The sequence below is a fragment of the Podarcis vaucheri genome (assembly GCF_965113315.1).
Source record: "Podarcis vaucheri genome assembly, chromosome: 2".
NCBI lineage: Eukaryota > Metazoa > Chordata > Lepidosauria > Squamata > Lacertidae > Podarcis > Podarcis vaucheri.
This window is the reverse complement of record NC_138760.1, coordinates 89,854,396-89,866,519: the sequence shown is the minus strand read 5'-3', so window position 1 is coordinate 89,866,519 and position 12,124 is coordinate 89,854,396. Positions and strand designations below refer to the sequence as shown.

Genomic DNA, 12,124 nt, shown 5'->3' with positions numbered 1-12,124 from the left:
GATCAGCAAGTCCTAGGCTCTGTGGTTTAACCCACAGCACCACCCGTGTCCCTTGCCACCCGTGTCCCTTGATGGCTTTATATACCCTCTATGAATTTGTCTAATCTTTTAATGCCATCCGAGTCAGCACCCATCGCTACATCGTGTACGAGTTCAACCATAGTTTAACTGTCCTACAACCTGGTGCAGAAAGGGGAAAGGTTGGGGGAAGAGGTTTGAAAGTGATACGAAACAGCTACCATGAACAGCAGTGAGGATGCATAGACACTTTTCTTTTATCCCGCTGCCACATTTGGTCAAGCAGCTTTTACAGGCTTTTAGCGTGCGACACAAAAGTACAAAGCTGGCTTACCAAATGTGGGCTGATTGTACATGCTGTTGGCAACAATGCCTCTTTCATAGCACCTTCAACTTTTCAGTCCATAGCAAGCAAGATCTAAAGGTGTATACTGTATATACACGATGCTAGGGATTGGTTGGCCGGGGGGGGGGCGGGAGAGAGGGAGACATACCAATAAGCGATTACAGTATGGCTAAAGGGAAGTTTGCTCAGCTCATTGCTTTCCTCAACAGGGTTATTTATTTATTTATTTTGCAGACAGGACACAGCTGTAATACCCTCTGCTGCTCTAAAAAAGGAAAATCTCAGGTTTGCTAAGCTCTTCCCCGCTTCCAGTGGTGTCTCTGTATCAGCCGCACACATTCTTGTTTCTGTTTCAAACCAGAGACAAGTTTACAAGGCAAGTTTCTCCTCCGCGATCGCAAGAGGCTTTCTTCCCTCTTTCTCTCTCTGCGAGACAGAGGATTAGGTCATCAGTAATACCATTTGCTTCTCTCTCTCACTTGCTCTCTTTTGGTTAATCTCCTCTCCAAGATGTCCGTGTTACAAGAGAAATAAAAGGTTTTAAGTGAGCACATGATCTCCCTCCCACCCTCCCTCACCTCAGCACTCCAGCAGAGAGGGTGGTTTTAGAAAGAAATCGCCACATGGCAATGCTTTAAAAACAGAATTTCAGGCGCTTGCGAGACAAAAGGTGGGGGAGGCAGCCGCAGTGGCTTGCTTTGGAGAAAGCTGCCATTGCCAGACCATTGGCCCATCTAGAACAGGACAGCCTCCTAGGCAGTGAGTGGCAGCTGCTCTCCAGGGTTTCAGACAGGACCCAGCATTGAACTTGTGGCCTCATAAATGAAAAGCAGATCCACTACCACTAGGCCACGACCCCTGCTCACAGCCTGGGTGTGGGGCAAGGTGCAGGAGTGATTGGCTCCTGCCTGCCACCCACCATTAATGAAGGATAATGTGTGATTCATGGATAGGCATAGACCCCCATCATATGATCCCCACACCCCTTTCGAGTGGTGGTAGGTCACTGCTCTTGAGCCTATGTCTTTGGGCTGTGCCCCACATAAAGGGGGTGAGAAGGCTTTCCCCGTTCCCTTCCTTTTCTCATTTCTCTTTGCCCTGCACTCTGTTTCTTCTGAATCCTGGTTTGATGCGGAGAATTTCTCACATTAATTCTAGAGCTGCAACATGTGCCGTTTGACACTGTGTTCAAGTCCATCAGTTCACTGGCACACAGCCACATGCTTCACTACAATACCATTGCAACACATGTGCATTGATAAAACGCAGCAAAAATAGCTGGGCAAATAAAGAAGCGGGTTTGAATAAATAATAAACAACTGCAAAGGCAATCTGGATGCGATTATACGTCGGAATCTTGGATTTTTCTCTAAAGTTGTGAGTGGCAAGAGCGGCTGTCCATTTTCATCTTGAAGTTGCTTGACTACATATGTTGTTGTCATTGCAAAAGTTATGTTGCAGTTATACCGTCGGAAGATTGGGACAAAAGCATGAGAACTGAGGCTGCAGCTCCGAGCGCATTTATCTGAATGCAACAGGACTCACTTGGCTAGGGTTGCAAGGAGACTCATACATCCCAGGGCTTTCAAGTTGCTGGTTCTCAGAGAGGGGAGGCACCACTGTTGCAGTCAGGGTTTTCGTTTTCTTAGCCATAACTCAGTTCTGGCACCTCTCAGGTGAATGCCATTGCCATTATAAGAGAAAGAGGGAGGTGTTCATGGTGAGCATCTTTTTTCCAGAAAAACAGGAACCAGGAAATCCGTGAACCAGGAAGTAGCATTTGAAGAAGAAGAAGAGTTTGGATTTGATATCCCGCCTTTCACTCCCCTTCAGGAGTCTCAAAGCGGCTAACATTCTCCTTTCCCTTCCTCCCCCACAACAAGCACTCTGTGAGGTGAGTGGGGCTGAGAGACTTCACAGAAGTGTGACTGGCCCAAGGTCACCCAGCAGCTGCAGGTGGAGGAGCGGAGACGCGAACCCGGCTCCCCAGATTATGAGACTACCGCTCTTAACCACTACACCACACTGGCTCTCACTTGCTTTTGCACTCTTGCACTTGCTTTTACCATGAACTCAGTCGGCAGGCTTGTTCCTGGGTTAAGAGACTGGAGGCTCAATCCATCCCTGAAATACCTTAAGGGTTTTATTTTTTATGTGGGGGGAGTAATTATGCAGCACTTCTATCGGGTACAATCAATCACTGTTTTATTTAAAAGGTGTTTAACAACTGAATGTGAACTAGGAGTGCTGCAGAACGCGAATACAACAGAGTTAGTGCCCAGTGGGCTTACCGACGAAGAGAGATATGTATAAAATGTAAATACCTGGCCCAAGGTCATGCACAAAGGCAGTAGTAATAAGGGTGACAAGTAGATTTTTGGTCTCCCGACGCTCAACTCTTAACTAGATACAGGGGCTGCTGCAACTGTATCTATGTATCTCCCTCCATATACACAAAAGAGCCTTTGTAGGGTATGCTGTGCACACATTATTGATGGTTATATCATATCAGTGGAAAGATAATTGTTGCTGTTCTGTCTGTCTGTGTGTACTGTACAGCTTCAATTATCTATCCATAATAGGGAGAGAGGGCAGCACTGGAGAATTTTAGGTAATCAACCTCTCCGAAAACGGAGGGGAGTTTTCAAGGCAATTACGAGGCATTGCGGGAGGTGGCCCAGTTTTTGAAAGGCAGAGAGTTTTCGCTAACCGGTCAACTGAGCTTCCTATCAAAATGTTCAGTACTTGATTTGGCTTCTTAATGTTTATAAATTGAAAATACAGATAATCTCTAAATAAACACACACACACACACACACACACAGAGAGAGAGAGAGAGAGAGAGAGAGAGAGAGAGAGGTGTTGTTCTGCATTATAGAAGCAATAACATCAGATTGGTCCTCTCCGCCTTGTCCCCCTGCATTCAGAGGCATACTTCCTCCTCTGATCATGACATGAAGCTGCCGATAGCCAGCTCCTCCATGAATGTGTCCAATCTGCTTTTTTTCTCCTGCCTTCAGCCATTTAGCTTTTAACGAGAATAAATCAACAAACATCCATTCAAAGCTAGACGACACTGATGTCAGAAACTTTATTTCTGATTCCCTTTTTCTATTTTTCTAGAAAAAGAGGTGTCAGAACCCACCATGAACACCTGCCTCGTTCCCACGTGAGAAGTGCCGGAACTGAGTTCTGGTGAGTTCTGGCTGAATAAAAGCCCTGACTAAGAAACTGACATTTCTATGCACATTGCACAGAATTGTCTGTTTGTGGTGGTCCTGAATGGCTTTTCACCAACTTCTTGGGAAATAAAGGTCAAAGCAGGAATGCTTGAATTGCTAGTTCTTGCTTGACACATGCAACCTGACTAGCCTGTCAGGTTTTAACTTGCTATATCATCTGCCAATGAGTGGCTGAGCAACTGTCTTCTAAATGGGTCTATGTAGGCAGAAGTATCAGGACTGCTGCCTATCACTGGCTTAGCTGCAGTGATGTCACAGAGAGGCGTGGCAGCCTTGCCGTAGGCAACTGAGGTTTGAGGGGGACTTAGGAGGCCATTCCTAAAGCCAATCTGTAACTTAATTTACATTTGAATTTTCTCATCATAAGCCTAACCAAAGCTAACCATGCTAAAGTCCCGTTGATTCCAGAGGAAAAGCATGAATCACACATTTGATTCTCTTGCAGAAACAGCTGAGACTAATAGGGATTGGCAGGATTGTGCCACAGCTGAAAGCAACTGACTACAAATTTTTAAAAAGAAAAACCAACGAGGAAAGGGAAGGTAAGAGAGGGGAGGGGAGAGAATAAGTAACTTAAAAATAAATAAATTAAAGGACATTAGGGATTTCAAACGGTGCCTTATTGTTGTGGGCCGAGTAGCTGAGCAGCCTGTGACTAGGAGGCCATTGGTCACAGATAGCTGACTTTTCCTTTATAGGGTGTGAAGGATTTTTGGCTTTAACATGTGATCTGAGTGTCTCTAGGTGTTAATGAGCACCATGCCCTGAACCATACAAGCAAACAAACATAAGATCTTCGCGGCTGGCCAAAACAGTTTTAATTTACAGGGATAAATCTCATTAAGCCAGATCCATTACATTCTACCTTTTTTCTATTTATTTGTCGTGAATTCAAGCAGCTATCTCAAATAGCATGACCAAACTGAAAACACATTTCACGTTGCCACTCGGGGTCCCCATCCACGTCTCAGGCTCTCGCGGCCAGCACATTACAACCCCGAGCAGAATTGCTAGAATGTGTGAAAGAGATGCAGATGTCCACGGCTGTGATTCTGGCGTGTGCTTGTGACAAGCCATCAAGGTTTATAACAGGGTCATAAAGGCAAAAGAGTTGAGAACTGTGTCTCCTTAACTTTATCTATTTTCCGAAAGTAATGAGGATCAGAGAGATTAAACTGAAGTTAAGGGGTTTGTTTTTAATTCAGGGTGTCCCCCCTTCCCTCCATGAACTTTCTTTACATCACCAATATGGCAAACTTTTGTTTTTGTGGGACAAAAACAACATCAACAAGCACCCCTCAATGTTCTTCCAACTCATAGGAACAATAGCTAAAAGGAATTGTGAACAGGAAAGATGTTCTGGAAGATGGAGCCATATTCCCTGAGCCACCATCTTCCTCTTGAAAAATCACAAAACTCTTGGGCTTCGCCAACTTTTTGCCTTGCTCCACCTCTCCCTCTATGTACTAATTGCCCACTGCCCTTTGGAGCCCATATATAAACTTCTTCCTGCTAGCAGACTTGTCTATACCACAAAGCACCTCCTGCATGGAGCTTGGCTGCAGGATGTCCCCTTATGACTACTTTGCTAGTCCCCTCCCTCCATGTTTGGCCACACCTCTGGTTCTGCAGAGAAATGTTGGATCCATCAGAAGCAGGAAATGTTTTGAATTCTGTTAGCGTTTCCCCTCAGCCCAAATAGCAGTTTTAGGCAGGGCTTTTTTTCCAGCCAGAACTCAGTTCCGACACCTCTCAGGTGGGCACCGTTGTCATTATAAGAGAACAAGGGAGGCTTTCATGGTGAGTTCTGGCACCTCTTTTTCTAGAAAAATAGCACTGGATTAAGGGCTTCTACCATTAACCTGCCTCGGTCACAGTCAGTAATATCACAAACCTTCCAGGAAGGGATTGAGTGATGGTGCCTCAAACTAGGGCGATGGGGACCATGCAACTTACTCCCCATAAATAAATAGCAAGCCTGGCTCAAACAAGTGAAAGCTACCAGCCACACGCTCTGCAGTCATGTGGATGGACTCTGAAGACAAACGGGGGCGTTTACCTTGCACAAGAAACACAGAGAACCCATGCTGCATTCAGGTTTTTAAAACTTTTTTATTTTTTATTTGCAACAAGGCCTTTCCAGCAAGCTGCCTGCAGCAATTCTGCACTGGTATTCCTGAGCTGTAACTCTTCCCATCTCTCCTTTTCCTCCCTGCTGCTCTCCTTCGGTTTCACTGAGCCCTGTATCTTTCGCCTGGCTTTTGAGCTTCTTTTGCATGAATTTCCTTCCCCGCTTCTCAGTTTCCTGGATAGGCTCTATCACTTATCTGGATCATTTCATAGCACATAAATAAAGTGGTGAGATAAAAGCACAAAGGGTTCTTGATAAAGTCCAAGTTTTGTTTAACAGTTAAGATAGTGAAAGTTTACAAGAGTTGTTCTGGGAGAGATCTGTGTTGTGAATAGAGCTATTATTGCCATTATCACATTGTTTAGACTGCTGGGCAAAAAACACAGGCATTTTCATACTTGTTTAACAGCTTCATCAGGCTGTATATTTTCATTGTCCTTTGGACTCAGTTGTCATGGGGATGAAAATGACACAATAAAAAGAATCACTGATTCCTTCATGACAACTGATAGGTCCAAGAAGTCTTTAATTAGCAGGCAGAAGAGATTAAGGATGTCAGACCCCCTCATTCTCCGTAAACTTCTCTCCAGGAGTCTGATTTTCTCCCCACAGGCCAATAGAGGGCAGTGCTATCCTGCTTCTTTTGATGCTAGATATGTGTGTGTGTGTGTGTGTGTGTGTGTGTGTGTGTGTGTGTGTGAGAGAGAGAGAGAGAGAGAGAGAGAGAGAGAGAGAGAGAATCCAAAAATAAACCTCCACTTTTGCTACACTGGCCTATAAACTGGACATATGAGGGAATAATAATATATTTTTGCACAGAAGTAATATCTTTGTATTTATAATGTATTTCTAGTTGCAATTCATACCCGATTTTCAGGATGAAATCACCACAATTCCAATTTGTTATGTCACTGAGAAAAATGAAGGCAACTTATCCCCCCCCCATGGAACATGCTACTCAACTTCTACCCAAATCACAGAGCAAATGGGTATGATGTTGTAACAGAATGATTCTTCCAGAAAGGGTTTGATTAATGAATAGAACACATAAACATAGATGTGTTCACTTAAGTCATAGAAATGGCTGTATGGGTGTGTGTGTGTGTGTGTGTGTGTGTGTGTGTGTGTGTAATTGCTGGTGTTCCCCATTGTTAAGGTAAGATATACCATCTGTTGAAGATGTTCCGATTCATTTCATATAAATGAACACGTTTAAAAATAAAAGCTCTTGTATAATTATGATTAAAATGTTGTTACACTTAGCAAACAAGTTAGTAGATGAGTTCTTGCTCCTAAGTTTTTTTTTGTTTTTTTTTTTTTAAATCCATAAACAGATATGAGAAGAGTCAAAAACTGTCAATACCAATGAGCATTTATTTGGCCAATTCCATCATTTTGCGCGCACGCATACACCTCTCACTCATTCACTCTCACACACCAATTTACTTCCTGTTATTTTTTTTAAGTAAACATCCAGGGTGGTCAGAATGAATTACTTTTAATGCTCAGTGTATAAATACACAGGAGCCTCTTCCTGTTCTTGAGTCACAATCCAAAGCAAAGGTTGGCATCTTGCTCCTTTGGATTGTTTGATTATTGTTACTATTCATGCTTTTAAACCATTCCTTCCAGAGCCAGGGGAATTTACCAGCTACCACTTTTTCAGACCATGTCGCCATTTAAAGTCTTGGGATTCTAGGAGCTATATAGCATTTTCATGGTTTGCGATTCAAGAAAAATGATTTATGTCCTAGGCTGTTTCGTTAGACCAGCATCCTAAAGAGAAACTGAAGCAGTGGAATTATACTATTTGTTTGAGTGCCGTCATGTTCATACTATTATCATGCAACAGAAACAACAATTTCAGATCTTCAAAGGTCTTGCAGGTTTTTAATCTTCTCACAGGTCATAGCTGAAGCAATCAACAAACTGGTGATAATTGTTTTGCCTACACTTGAGCTGGCTTCACATCTTTTAATATGCATATCCAGGAGAACAACTATTTACTGAATAGTAAACATGACTTGTGCTAATTCAATATGCAGCGATTGCAGACCATCCTTTTTTAAAAGTCTTAAATATCTTCCAACCTAAGGCACCTAAAATTGTAATTCACTACCTGTGCATCACTCTTCACAAGCCTTTGCTTTGTGAAGTTTGCTAGCTTTGACTTATGTGGCCAACTTTCAGCAGATACAGGTATGATGAGTCTCAACAGTACTCATTTTTACTTCACTGTGGTTTGCATTAAATCAGAATGAATTGTTCAGAATGCATTAATTTTTGAAATTTAAAAACAGGTATCTTAAAGTTTGGGGCAAACACCAGATGCTGACAACATTATGCATATGATAAGGCCTATCAGACTTGGGATTGCTCACATGAGTAAAGGAGCAGGCTCTGAGAAGAAATATTCATCCTACAGAGTTTACAATCTCATTTCTCTCTAATAAGACTATTTGGCCAATTCCTAACAGGTAGTGGTTGGGCCAAAGCTTGCAGTCTGTAGCAAGATTCCCATAAAACCAAATTCTCCTCTGATTTTTGCAGCCTCTGTGGAGTGCAAAGTTACCCCAATTAATTGCAGCCAGAATCGTAGACTCTGGGTCTGCAGGATTTGTTCTCTATTTATTTAGATGAAGGCGTTATCAGCAAAAGGAGCTGATCTTGAAGGCATGTTTACCGCCAAGATGATATATCCTGCATTACGTTATCTATAAGTATTTTTGCTATTATAGAAACTTTTCCTCCTGGCTGGAGCATTTTGCTGCAGCAAATTGCAGAGCCAAAAAAAAAGGGGGGGGGGAGGAAGGGACCTTCATTTGGCGGCACAGAAAATTTGCATAAAATATTGCTCTAAGCACTGGAGGATCTTATTACATAGGGTTTTGATGATAATCTTTGTTGAAATAATATTTAACACATGCTGCACTTTTAATTAAGTATCTGAATAATCTCAAATTAATACCAGAGGTTTAAAAATAAGTTTTCATTTTAGTGAACTGTAACATAATAGCAGGCACCATGGCCATTTCTCTCTCCCTTACCCTTTGATTTAATTAAATGCCCCTTTGTGTCTTTCTTGTCACTTCAGAAATGAGCATGAAGAAAACAGGGCCAGAAACAATTTTTAAATGCTTTTTTTTTTTTGCTTTTTGCACACGTCTCATTATGGTTGTTGTTGTTGTTGCTAATAATAATGATGGTGACGATGATGATGATACATTTTGCTTCTGGAATTCAGTGTTCTTTGATGAGGATGTTTAATTGGAATCAACTGGATTGGTGCTTTGCAATTTGCCTGCACACTCAAAGGGCAATTACAACATGTTGTTACCTTTGTGAAGATGTTTCGGTATATTGGTGCTGAGACAAAAGTCAGTGTTTGGGAGCAGCAGTCTGTGGCGGTGAAGTTGGTTCTGGTGCGCGGGTGCACACACGCACACACACACACACACACACACAACTGCAGACTGTTCAGTCTCAGCAGTTTGCACAACATAGGCATACTCTGAAGATTATTATGCTGTTGAAGTTGGAATGCAAAGTAAAAGGGAGGGCTTAATGTTTCCTGAGAGGAATCAAGCGGTTGCAAATAAATTCACGTTTATTCTATTTATTTTTTCAAATTAAAAAGCCCTGATCTGACAGATTTGTTTGCCTTCCACTTGGGCATATTTGACAATCAGTGCTTCATTATTTCATCTTAAGAAATTTCATTTGAATAAAGGTTCATGGGAGTGAGAGTTTTCTATTGCAGCCACTTTGGTCTCTCTCACGGCTCTCTCACACACAGGGAAGCACATTGTTTGCTCTGCATAAGGCGGTGGGGGCGGGTGGGGTGGGGGGAAGAATATTCACCATTTGGAACAGAGAGGATGTAATCAGACAGGCTTTGAAGGTTTTCTGTTAGATTCCCCCTTTATCCCATCCCATCTATCATTGTAAAGGAGACATATATAACTGCTGCAGTTTGTATATTGAGGGGAGCTGCCTGCTTTTTTCCCTTTGCTGAGATAATGACACTGTGGGTTGTTGACTGCTGTTATCTCTGATGACAGCCTTATCTGCATGGCTCTGATTCTAGCGCACAGAGTCGGGAGATATACAGTACTTATGAAACTGACCAGTGCTCCAATTATATGGGAGAAAAAGAAAAAAGAAAAATTCAGAACCCATTTCGACACAGCAGGAAAATGTTCATGATTTGTACCTCCTAAATTTTCATTTCCTTTTTTTAAAAAAAGGAAAATTAAATATAAAATCCTTCTGGGACATGAAGCAGCGATCAAGGCCAGACCAAAGAGAGGCGGTGGCCCCCCCATCCCAGTAACAGCAATCCACGTGTCACGTGCGGGTTACACATGCAGATCTGTTACAGCGCAGGTCAGTTGTGGGGATCAAACTTACATGTACCTCCTCCTCCTTTGGGTAAGCTGAGAGTACAAAGTGGTACCCAGATTCTGCCTGCCAGGCAAGTTAGCACCACTGCCTCCCTGATCACTCCGCTGAATCAGGACTAAATCGCTTCAGTCAATTCATTCAGCCAAAATGATCTCTCTGTTGGCCAACGCTAATGCAGCACAGTAGAGTTGTAAACAGAAATCTTCACAAGGCCCTGCCATGCTGCGCCACTTCCTTTTCTCCAGATCTCCAGGCACCTTAATAAGCAGTTATGATACAGCTTGACTCCATTCCCATGCTGGAAATCAACCACTTTGGTCTGTCTGTACATAAAATCTTTGTTTCTGATTTAATCTGATGAAGGCTTGGCGTACTTGAACCGCTTTATTTCTCATTTGTGAGGTAACATTTAAACATGGTTCGTATTGCAGCGATGAGGTGAACCAGATGATTAAGTCTAATTTGCAGTTACCTGCCTGCACAATAAGAGGCAGCTGCCTGAGACCCTGTAAACCTTACAAGTTACCAGCATGCATTAGTCCTTTCAGATAAGTAGGGTCTCAGATAACCAGGGATAACACAGGTTCGGCATTACAAAATTACAGTGTATTAGAAACATGAAGTGGCAAGCCTTGCTCCCTCTCTCAAAACTTGCTTCGTGTACAAACTTTTGTCCCCGGTACTAAGCGAAGTTCCAAAACAAGTAATGTTTGTCACTATCTGAGGGTGTGTGCTCCAAAGTCCAGAATGTCCAGATGGGCAAAAGTTAGGTACCACGGTATAAATGTACTCCAGAGACTCGTTTGCATTATCTCTGCAAGGAATTAGCATAACTTGGATGAATATAGTAAGCAGAAGATGTTGCAATGAATAAGGGCCCAAGCTTGCTATCTGTGCATGGTGATTCAGCTCCTTTCATCACAGAGATGAATTTACAGATCCTGCAAGCCAGCAACAAATACAAGACTCTTGTTATCTGCCATCCAGCCACTAAGCTTCTAAAGCAAGTGACATTCATGGTTTTGAGGTACTTGTATTGACTTACAAAGATGTATACAGCTTTGGGCCCGGATCCCTGAATGCCTTCTCTCATGCTGATGGTGCTCCAGCTTCTGGAATTTTGTCTTCTCTGAGATATGCAATGGCTGGTACTTACTCTTTAAAGCTGTTGATGCCAGCCTTTTGCTGGGGGTCAGAACTTATGTCTATTTTAATGTTGGCTGGTTAGAATTTATCTGCCCCCACCCCGGTGATTATTATTATGTTGATCTGTTTTAATAGTTACCTAGTCTAGAACTGCACTGGCAATGAAGAGTGGGTTGGAAATGTCATTCATTCGTAAATAAAGCAAGCTTATAAAATAAAGTTGCAATTAATGAAGAAAGGAAGTTGAGATTCCCAACACGAAACCGAAAACTGCAGCAACAGCAGCTTGTTTCAAGGAAGTGTGTGATGTGCAATGCTTTTCTTGACACAATCGCTGCCATTTCAGCAGGATCAACTTTGAATGCAAGTGTTATGCAGTGAAAAATTATCAGAAATGAGAGGTTGCATCCAATGTTGCAGTTTGGCTGGCACATCAGACTGCTGTGCACCCAACAGAGCTCCCTCTTCCTTTCCTGTCCCCTGTGCAGACTTAAAATCAGCACTAAGTGGTTTGGGGGCCGTCTGGAGCAGATTTTGGGTTCATGCAACAGAAGAAGCCCCACTGCACCAGCGGAACACTATACAAAAAGACACTGGTTACAACCCTAGGCTTGGGAGTATGGCCTGTATTGTACGCTATGAAAACAACAGTGTATTTTCCTGAAAATCAGAGTGTGTGAACAATCTGCAGGACACCAAAGAAGGACAGAGCCAAAGCCTCAACATCTCTTTTGACCCACTGCTTTCTTTTCGGAGCAACAGGTTTATTGTCTAGCAACTGACTGGAGCATTTCAGTTTCAAACAATAGAGCTGGGTTTGCAATGGTTATTAAGCCA

General features: G+C 42.7%; 1 long non-coding RNA gene across 1 annotated transcript in view; it reads left to right on the top strand.

The window, feature by feature from the left end:
* The first annotated feature begins 3,485 nt into the window (after nt 1-3,485).
* Nucleotides 3,486-12,124, top strand: part of LOC309525465 — a 56,596-nt gene continuing 47,957 nt past the window's right edge. Inside the window, exons 1-2 of the long non-coding RNA XR_014216314.1 lie at nt 3,486-3,559; nt 4,052-4,148. This is a non-coding gene — a long non-coding RNA (uncharacterized lncRNA). The remainder of the gene's footprint in view (nt 3,560-4,051; nt 4,149-12,124) is intronic.